An 11026-nucleotide genomic window follows, 5' to 3' on the forward strand; every position below is an offset into this window, starting at 1 on the left:
TCGCACAGGAATTACATCTTTAGAAAGGTCCACCAGCGTAGATGCTACCAGCACTCCTTTTGGACTATTGCTTAAGTTGGGGTATTCAATGAGTCCAAATCGAAAACTATTGCTTTCTTCAATGGAGCCAGGTATTAATGATTCTGACCTTGAGGGAATCGATAAATCTGTTTGGGCTATTATTTGATTAGCGGATTTTACATCACTTTCTGCGGGGAAAACGGCTATGTCTTCTCTCATCGAGTGCAGCTCATTTGTCTTGAAGTCGAGGTTGAAGTCATACTTCTTTAAAAAGTCCAATCCGAGAATGAAGGGGTCTGTGATAGCAGCAACGAATGCCGTATGATGGTAAGTGGCATTTCCAAACACAATTTCTAAGTTTACTTTACCTTCGATCTCGATCTTGTCACCTGTCACAGTTTGGAGGGTAACGCAGGGCGGCGTCCATAGAATGTTGAGTCCAAATTGACGAGCCACATCTGTTCTAATGATTGTAACATTGGCTCCAGTGTCAATAATCAGTTCGCAGGGAAACCCGTTTACGTATGCGTAAACAAACAGTCCATTACTGCCGCCACTCGTCGATGAAATCTGGAAAACTTTAAGATGGGGCTCATTCCAATTTGGCGACCTCCGCCCCGCGAGATTGCCATGGCTTAGTTTTCCTGGACCTGGGAGGGAGAGGTGCTCTTCCCTCTGGTTTCTTGGCGAACTTCACAGTTTCTTAGTAAGTGACCCTCGCCGCCACATTTCCAGCACTTAAGTGATTGTCCATTTTGGTACTTGGGAGCCGAAGTCCTTTTGAGGATTCCTGCAATTTCTTTTATTTGCTTTTCCAGTTCAGCAAAGCGTGACGAAACCGGATCAGGCTCATCAGTTTTCACGCCGCGGATTGAATGGCGATCCTTGCGGGTTGCTTGCTGGGCAGCCTCCAACTTCATCGCATACACAACAGCAGAACTCAGGTCTTTGACATCCGCCATCCGTAGAGCTTTCTGGATTTCCGGATCTCGAACCCCGTCGATGTAGTAGTTGAGTGCCAGGTTGTCTCGAACATCCGCAGGACAGTCGCAAAAAGCAAGATGAGACAGTCTCTCGACGTCCGCCGTTAGCTCTTGCAGGGTTTCCCCGGTTTTCTGGAAACGCGACTTCAACTGGAGTCGGCTGAAATCTTTCTGGCACTTCTCACCGAAGCGAAGCTCCAACGCAGATGTGAGGGCGGCGAAATCCAGGCGCTGGCTGTCCGGAAGGGTCTGAAGAATGTCCGCTGCGTCACCTCTCAGGGATGCTGCAAGATGGCAGGCCTTGGTAGCAGAGTCCCATCCGTTCGCTTCCGCCACTATCATGAATTGGGTCTTGTATACCTGCCACGAACTTTTCCCATCAAATGTGGCCAGTTTAATGGACGGTCGAGCAACAGATGTGGGAGCGCCAAACTGTACAGAACTGCTTTCCGCGGTCGCCAATCTCCGTTCCATGTCTTTAATTATTTCTTCCTTAAATGAAGTAAATTTCTTGTCTTCTTCTTCCAACTTATTTTCCACATTGGCGATACGCTCTTCCACAGTATCAAATTTTTCTTCCAGAGCATCAACTTTATTTCCCATGGCGGTTAGTTGATTCTCCATCATGGTTTTCATCGACGTTAGGTCACTTTTTATTTCATTTTGACTTGTAGTAATTTTAGCAGTTAAATCACTATTTAACTGTTCTTGGTTAGTCGCCAATTCATTTTTTACAGAGTTGATTGCGTCAAGAAGTTGTTTTAATTGTTCATCCATTGCGCGAGTAATTACCATAAAAATAAAGTCCAAATTCAAAAAGTCTTTATGAAAAAAATGTCCAAAGTCACACTTACTCCAAAAAAGTCCAGAAGAAGCCCCACGTTGGGCGCCAAATTGTAACGGATTCGGTGCGACTTCCACTTTCTTGAAATGAAAACACAGTTCTTGATAAAAACACAGGAAATTTATTTACACTATGTACAGGAAAGATCGTCAACAACTGCTAAATTATTCATCAGCAATTAAGCAATTATCACACAACACCGTAAACTCAACGTTTACACACGTATTTACTTCCAAATACGAAAACAACACAGCGAAATGCCTCGCTATAAACAGAGCTAATACACACTCTCCGTTCGAAATCTGAATCGAAACTCCCCCCCCCTCTCCTGCGTAACCGTTTATATACACACCGAAAAGAGAGATCTCAAATATTCCAGAAAAAACTACAACGTTCTACAACTACTTTCATTGATAAAATCAGTGAATGAAATAAGAAAAAAAGAATAGGGGGTTGTATACTTTAGCCATATGTTAAGGGGTTGTATATTCATTACGGGAAATTATTTACAGGTTACGTTACTACAATTATTACTTTTTACAGGATTTGTAACAATATATTTATAAAGAATATTTTTTTTCACTAAATAATCATTGTGCGGTTTCGACTTTAAAACTTCTTTAATTGCCCTGATATGCTCATCAGTTACTTGAGCTTGGAGTATTTTGGAGAGTCACAGTATCTTGTGTAATCATGCAAATAGGGTTTCTGGTTAAACTGTCAACGTGACACATGATTGTACCTTTTCTGTGTTCAATTTCATAATCAAAATCGGATAGCATTAAAGCCCATCTAGCAATTTTCACTCTATTTTTTTTCTCCATGGTCATTTTAAATGCGTAGCAATCGGTTATGATTTTAAATGGAATACCCAACAAGTAATTTTGTCAACGCTTCGATGATAGCGAACGACACCGTCCGATTGTTCGCCCATTTCAAGCTCCTATCGCTTATTTAATAGAATGTGACACCTTTTGACAAGACGAAACCAGCCTAACATTGCTTTTATACAAGCCTTCAAAGCATCACCGTAATGTCATCAGAAATATCATTTTTGTGACTTTAATATCTACAAAACTACGTTCTCATATAGGGACTCTAATGTCCACCAATTTTTGATGGGAAACTTTACCTCCTCTCCCTGGTCTAACGTGGACAAATATAGAAATAAAATGCGTTTTTAGCACGGAGAGCTCTTAAATATTGTACCCCTCCCGGTTAACATCAGCAAAGATAGCTTTAAGGTGATAATAAGGGGCTTTCAGATGAGTAAAAATTGGTCAAACAAACGGTTTTTCATTTATTATATTTCTAAAAACTAGATCTTCATCTGAACCGTTTAAAAAAAAAATTGAAGCGGTGCAAAACTGGCGACGTTATGGCTTTTATTGTGGGGGAGCCACGCCTATTTCTTTTTTACTAAAAAATGCATATAAAAAATGCATATAATATGCATGAGTAAAAAATGCATGTAATGTTTTAATTTTTAGTAATAATACCATTTCAAATGAATCATAAGACCTTTGTGGTGAATTTGTATTAAAAATTAAATTATTTATTCAATAAAGAAATTTACACCAGTAAAACAGAAAATGTTGATTATCTCAAAACTTAGTTTTCAACATAATTTCAAAATTCAAACTATACCAGGGAAACGAATTATTATTTAAACTTGTTGAAAATTTTATTACAAATATTTGAGAGGTTTTTCACATTTTGTTGGGAAAGATTCTTCTGTTTGGTTAGTTTTGGGGAATTTCTTAATATATAAAAATCTTCTGTGCGGACATTTGTCACCATAAGGCTTTCAAACGGCTGGACCGATTTTGATCAAATTTTTTGTGTGTTATTAAGCTGTATAACAAGCATGGTTTCGAAGCGCGATGGATCGAATCGGAAACATTTTTGTTAAGTAATTAATTAATTAAAACATTGGATTGTAATATCTCCCAAATGAGAAATATTTATTTTAACCTATTGTTGAGCGAGAACTGAAATAAATATTTAACCCGTTGCCAAAGGACAATAAGAAAGCCAGAGAGTTGAGCCTTCATTTCTTGAAAGCAACGATTTTAGGTCCAGCGATACATTTTAAAGTAAAGTACTGGAAGAAATCGGGTTTCTTTCACTACGTTCACGCAAAACGCGTATTTTTCGTCGTAGTTAAACCAAAAACCATGTGACCGGATCGGTGCTTTAGGTTTTCCTAACTAAATGATCGGATAGTACCGTACATAACAACATTATTAAACTTATATGTTGTTATGTACGGTGTTATGTATGTTATGTACTTTATTTTTACTACTTCTTATTAAACTCATTTCTTAGTACAAAGTTTTTCAACTGTTTTTTTACTTTAGCCTTTAAAGTTCAGTTGCGGTGGTATCGGACTGCCACTCCAAGGTGCGCCATGATCTTTGCTATATACTACTATAATTGATTGTGTGAAATGCAGAAGTTGCACATTTAATCAAAATAAGACGCAAATGCTTGACGAACTTACATTTCAGTTATCGTCTTAATATATAAAAATCTTCTGTGCGGTCACCATAAGTCTTTTAAACGGCTGGACCGATTTTGATGAAATTTTTAGTGTGTAATTAATTGTGGCGAGCATGGTTTCGAAGCGCAATGGATCAAATCGGAAGCGTTTTTGTTAATTAATTTAAACATTGGATGGTTATATCTCCCAAATGATAAATATTTATTTTAACCTATTGTTGAGCGAGAACTGAAATAAATATTTAACCCGTTGTCAAAGGACAAGAAGAAAGCCAGCTCTGCTTTTTGTAATGAAATTTCCTACTGTGATATGTCAATTGAGAATAGATAAAACGTAGAGAGAGAGTGAAGCCTTCATTTCTTGAAAGCAACGTTTTTGGGTCCCGTGATATATTTTAAATTCTCAAGTACTGGAAGGTTCACGCAAAACATGTGTTCTGTCGTCGTAGCTGAACCATGTGACCGGATCGGTGCTTTAGGTTTTCCTAACTAAATGATCAGAAAGTACCGTACATAGCAACATTTGTTTCTCGGTTCAAATCCATCAGAGTTTTGGCACCAATGGCAAGAATACTTTAAGGATCATCAAACTAATCAGTACATTATTAAAGGAAAACATGGTGGAATTTGAAGACGAAAAAAATTTTATTTTCGTCCAAATAAATTATTACAGAGTAGTTCTGTACACACAAGATCAGTGCAGTGGAAGATTTTTAGCTTTGGTGGAAAGAACAAATTAGGCAAATACATGAAGTTTTTGTTTAAAAGATAGGATCGCTAATCAGTCGGAGTTTGCTTCGCTCACTGATCGGCTTGGCGACATCGGCCATAACAATACAGTTGCGTGATTATTTGTTTACTACTGTTACTGTAATTTATTGTATTTTTTTGTTCATTTGGTGAAATATTTTAAATATCAAGGAATTGTTTTTGGTTTTTAAAGAATGTTAGTCATTTTAGTTGACGAACGTTTATATTTTACATCAGGAGGGGAAGGGGGTGATTTTCGCTTATTCAGGGTACTGTTTTTATCTTTATCATTTTTTTTAACGATATCCATTCGATTGTTTTATTCTTTTTCATATAAGGGACGTTGCAGCGGGATTTCCTGTTTTTTCTACATGGGTAGTTAGTTTTTTATACTCAATATCGGAAGATGATTTTTATCTTTTGGGTATGGCTGATGGAACAAATCATACAATCTATGAAGATCTTTCAATTACGCGAGAAAAAATAGTTGATGAAGCAACTGCTCAGTGGGCACTAGATAAATCAAGTTGTAATAAATATACGCATTCTGACAGCAAGCAGCTTAAAACATCTTCTATTTACTGATTTTTTTTCAACAAAATGGCTCAAACACTTAAAAGTTTAATGAAGTTTTTCAACTTTTCAATTTACAAAGTTTGAACAGAACAACGTCTGTCGGGTCCTCTAGTCTTAACATATAAAAATCTTCTGTGCGGACGTTTGTCATCATAAGGCTTTTAAACGGCTAGACCGATTTTGATCAAATTTTTTGTGTGTAATTAAGTTGTGGCAAGCATGGTTTCGAAGCGCGATGAATCGAATCGGAAACGTTTTTGTTAATTAATTAATTTAAACATTCGTTATATCTCCCAAATGATTAATATTTATTTTAACTTATTGTTGAGCGAGAACTGAAATAAATATTTAACCCGTTGCCAAAGGACAATAAGAAAGCCAGCTCTGCTTTTTGTAATGAAATTTCCTACTGTGACATGTCAATTGAGAATAGATAAAACGTAGAGGAGAGAGAGAGAGTGAAGCCTTCATTTCTTGAAAGCAGCGGTTTTAGGTCCCATGATAAATTTTAAAGTAAAGTCCTGGAGGGTTCACCAAAACGTGTGTTCTGTCGTTTTAGTTGAACCATGTGACCGGATTGGTGCTTTAGCTTTTCCTAACTAAATGATCGGAAAGTACCGTAGTTATAGCAACATTTGTTTCTCGGCTGAAATCCATCTGAGTTTTGGCACCGATGTCAAGAATACTTTAAGGGTTATCTAACTAATCAGTGCAATACATGAAATACACCACCAGCTCAATCAATTCCAGCCGAGGACTGCAGTTTCGTGCTTATTAGTAAACAGACCGGCATAGCAGTGACTGAGCTGGAGGTGGAAAACCTATTAAGGAAGCCAAGAGTTCCAAACAAACTGGTAGCTAATACAGAATTAGCACAGACCAGACGAGTGACCGAAACAATGGTTCGGTTCAACTCGAATATTGAAGGCAAGGCAGGTATATTCAGTAAGTTACCAACTGACAGCCAGGGGTAATGCAGAAATATATGAAATACACCGCCAGGTCTGTCAATTCTAGCCGAGGACTGCAGTTTCGTGCTTATTAGCACTCAGCTCAGTCACTCCTATGCCGGGCTGATGAGTGCTAATAAGCACGAAACTGAAGTCCTCGGATGGAATTGACTGAGCTGACGGTGTATTTCATGTATTTCTGCCTTAACCCTGGCTATAGGTTGGTAACTTACTGAATAATCAGTACATTATTAAAGGATAATATAATGGAATTTAAAGACGAAACAAATTCTGTTTTCGCCCAGATAAATTACAACAAGGTAGTTCTGTACATAAAAGGTTAGTGCAGTGGAAGATCTTTATCTTTGGTAGGAAGAACGAATTAGGCAATATATGAAGTTTAAAAAGTTTTCGTTCAAAAGATCGGACCGCTAATCGGTTGGAGTTGGCTTCGCTCACTGATCGTCTGGATTACAGTAACGTGGTGGCTTGGTGACTTTGGCTATAAACAATAGAGTTGCGTGATCATTTTTTTACATTTTAAAGCTACTATTTATGTAATTTGTATTTTTTGTTTATTTGACGAAATATTTCATTGCAAAGAATTGTTTTTAGTTTTTAAAGAGTTTTTAGTCATTTTAGTTGAAAAATGTGTTTATTTTACATCGGGAGGGGGTGAGGGATGAGTGATTTTCGCTTAATCAGAGAACTGTTTTTACCTTTATCATTTTTCTTGAAGATATATCCTTTCGATTGGTTTATTCTTTTTCATATGCTGGGGGATGTTGCTGCGGAATATCCAGTTTGTTCTAGATGAGTAGTTAGATTTTTACACTTAATATCTGAGGACTCTTTTTATCCTTTGAGTATGGCTGAAGGAACAAACCATCAAGTACAGGAGAAAAAATAGTTAATGTTACAATTGCTCAGTGGGCATTAAATAAATCAAGTTGTAATGGATATACGCATTTCGACACCATAGCAGCTTAAAACATTTATTTTACTTATTTTTTTCAACAGAACGGTTCAAACACTTGATAGTTTATTGAAATTTTTTAACTTTTCAATTTACAAAGTTTGAACAGAACAACGTCTGTCTCCTAGTATTTACTATATTTTATTGATATATGGACATATTTTACCGAAAATGTCTAGTTTTCCGCTTTTTTCCATTATTTATCTTTAAAAAAAATTTTTGAAAAAGTAATTCTAACCTTCTATTTTCGATTGTTTTATGTATCATGTTTAGCTAGTATTTTTTAATTTTGATGAAATTGCATACGCTAGGAGTCATATGATAAAAACGTTAAAAAAAATTAATAATTAAATGAAATTTTACTGAAAATTTCAAAGAAATTCATTGAAAACTACTTTAAGAAAAGCTGAAACTCCTTATTGACTTAAATTACTTTTTTAGAGCATCCTTGTCAGGGGCGAACTGGGTTCTCAAGAGGGCCCAGACCTTGGGAGAGGGGGGGGAGGGACTTTGACTCTCAAAGGGCCCACAGATTCGAGGACGCAAAAAAAAAAAAAAAAAAAAAAAAAAAAAAAAAAAAAAACACTTGAATTCTGAAATTTTGAATTCAAATTATGTTTTTCGCAATCACGAGTTGCCACATGGCCCTACTCATTGGGGGTTATTGTTTCGAGAAACAGCTCCTGTCCCCCCAAGCCTACCCTTCCTCCTGGGCGGTTACGTGTGTATAGTTTGTGTGTGTGTGTATGTGTAGGCTCGCATGCGTGCATGTGTAGGCATGTGTGTGTGCGTAGACCTGTGTGTATGCACGTAGGCGTGTGTGTATGTAAAGGCTTGTGTTTGTGTGTTTGAGCGTGTGTATGTGTGTGTATGTGTGTGTATGAGTGCGCATGTGTGTAGGACATGGACGCCCTCGACCAGGAGAAACGGATTCCAGGAGGCAGTGCTCGGAGCCGCGCATGCAGAGGCCGGTACTGCTGGTGTCCCCGGTCCAAGCTGAAAAGGGAACCACAACATCAAGGACTGTGAATTGAAAGCAATAAGCAATACTGATTGCTCAAAAAAAAAGTCGCACAGGTTTGAGGGTGCACTTTTTTTTTTAAATAAAAGCGCACATGTTTGAGAACGCCAAAAAAAGCAAAAGTGCTCAGGTCCGAGGACGTAAAAAAGAGTACAGTTAACCCTCGTTTATCGCGGTTAATTCGTTCCGGACTTCACCGCGATAGCTGAATTTCCGCGAAGTAAGATTCTGTATTTATAAACTGAACATTTTCCTAATTAGAGGGCATAAAACTTACTAACGACAACTGAAATAGGTTTTTAAGATAGTTAGAGCTCCCTTGACATAAAACAGCACCCTTATCCAGCATTACATTTGTATTACTTAATATATTGCACAAAATATGAGAAAACGAGATATATTAGACAGAATCGATATCACATTAATTATTGGGTACATTAATTATTTTAAAGTACACATACACACATACAGTTCTTACACACTACTACTAACCTATGAAAATAGCTCAACTTCAACTCGTTCAATGATGAATTAATTTCAGTTAGGGACCGTATGTGCTCCCTTTCTTTCTCTACATTTATCCTCATCAAAGGTATTACGCATACAGCTTAAAAACCTAGTAGTACGTTGTTGAACACCATTAGAGATGTATTTATCCCCTAGTAATAACACAGTGATTTATACTTTGCAGTTAGCGTTTAAGGTTAAATTGAGATAAACTTTCTTCGGCGATTTTAAACCTCCACTCCCTCAACTAGTACAACTACAGTCCCTAAGAAGAGCTTACCTTACTTTAAAAACATGTAATTTGTAATTCTCTTGTAAGAAAAGGTTTACACGAGAACATAAAAAAAGCTCATTGCTATAATTAAAAAAAAAAAAAAAAGAAAAAACCGCGATGTAGGGAAACCGCGAAAGTCGAAGCGCGAAGTAGCGAGGGACGAATGTAACAGGTTTGTGGATTTGATCACAACGTCAAGGGTTAATGTTCACAAAATACAGAATGTTTTCATCGCATATTGACCGTTCCCAAGCGGTAATTCTGTAAGCCACGCTATGTCTTGTAAGACGGCTTGGTTTCTTCCGTGCTCGATAGATGGCGCCACTTTATTTTCATCATTTTTTGCACTCTTTTCAAAAATGTGCTATGTCTTTTGAAATTTTAACCATGGATAGCTTACCATCCAGCTTTACTTATTCAAATATTAATATTACAAACGATCAAAATGAAAATTTAACTTTCAGAGTAAAAGAAATCACTGATAAAAATGCTGCAAATGTAAGTATTAATTTTTTTTTCTTAATTTAATTTCGGATAATCCCGAAGAAAAAATGTTATTAAAGGGACAGAACAGCCGATTTAAATTATTGGAATTTTTAAAAAAAAATGTGACAATCCATGTGCCTATTCGCAACTCCAGCGCTCGAATACGCTACCTTGCGGTGATTTACAAAACTGCCGAAGAAACTAAAACATTGCCGCGTTGCGTTCCACGTTTGTCTGTTGACGTAAACACAGGCAGTTTGTTCTGAGTATTTATTAACGCAATCGATGTGTCTTAGTTTGCTTTCAGCTACAGAAATTAATTCGTCCCTTAGTAGTATTCTCGAGCTTCTCAAAATAATGTTAGTTTTCCTTATTTCCTTCTAAAATATGAGTTGATTGAGAAATGGTGAAAGCGAAAACTCTGGATTAACAAACTTGGATAACGTTATACAAAGTAAAAATTTTTATTGTTTTGTATGAATTTGTAAGAATATGAATTTTTTTAATCTTAAATTAATTTAACTAACCATATTTTACTGCAGCATTTAGTTGGAATGGACAGTATGCAAAATATTTTCTTGAATATATTATCGTAGACAAAATGAAAAATGTTTAACCGAGAAAGAATTTACTTTATTCCTTTTATTCTCAGCTCAAAGGTTTCGCCAAATTTGTTTAGGGTTATAGTTTTGGTATTGTGGGAGCAAAGTAACCTTGGCGAGATTTCGCGTTTTTAGTTAAACCATTTTTAATTTTTATCATGAGTGGAATAAAATGGTATAAGATTACAGAAATCGATAAGTAAAAAGAAATAATGGTCAATCAACTGAAAAGAAAACTACCATCATATATCCGTAAGAACTTTAAAGATGATTTGCATAACATGACATAATTAAATCGTAACTCAGAAATTAGAAACATCGAAACAGAAAAATTTTAAATTAACCGATTCGGGAATTCGAGAGAAATAACTCAGCTACAAATGCAAAACAATAAGCGCTAGCCAAGCAAAGCAAAGAAGTATCATCTTCTTTTGGTATTAATTTGTAATGTCACATTAAATTTTCTAGCATTAATTGTTATTCTTGTCAGGCCACAATTATTATTTAGTTTTATCAAGAATTGATAGATATCGA

The sequence above is a fragment of the Uloborus diversus genome, chromosome 6, assembly GCF_026930045.1.
Source record: "Uloborus diversus isolate 005 chromosome 6, Udiv.v.3.1, whole genome shotgun sequence".
NCBI classification, from domain to species: Eukaryota; Metazoa; Arthropoda; class Arachnida; order Araneae; family Uloboridae; genus Uloborus; species Uloborus diversus.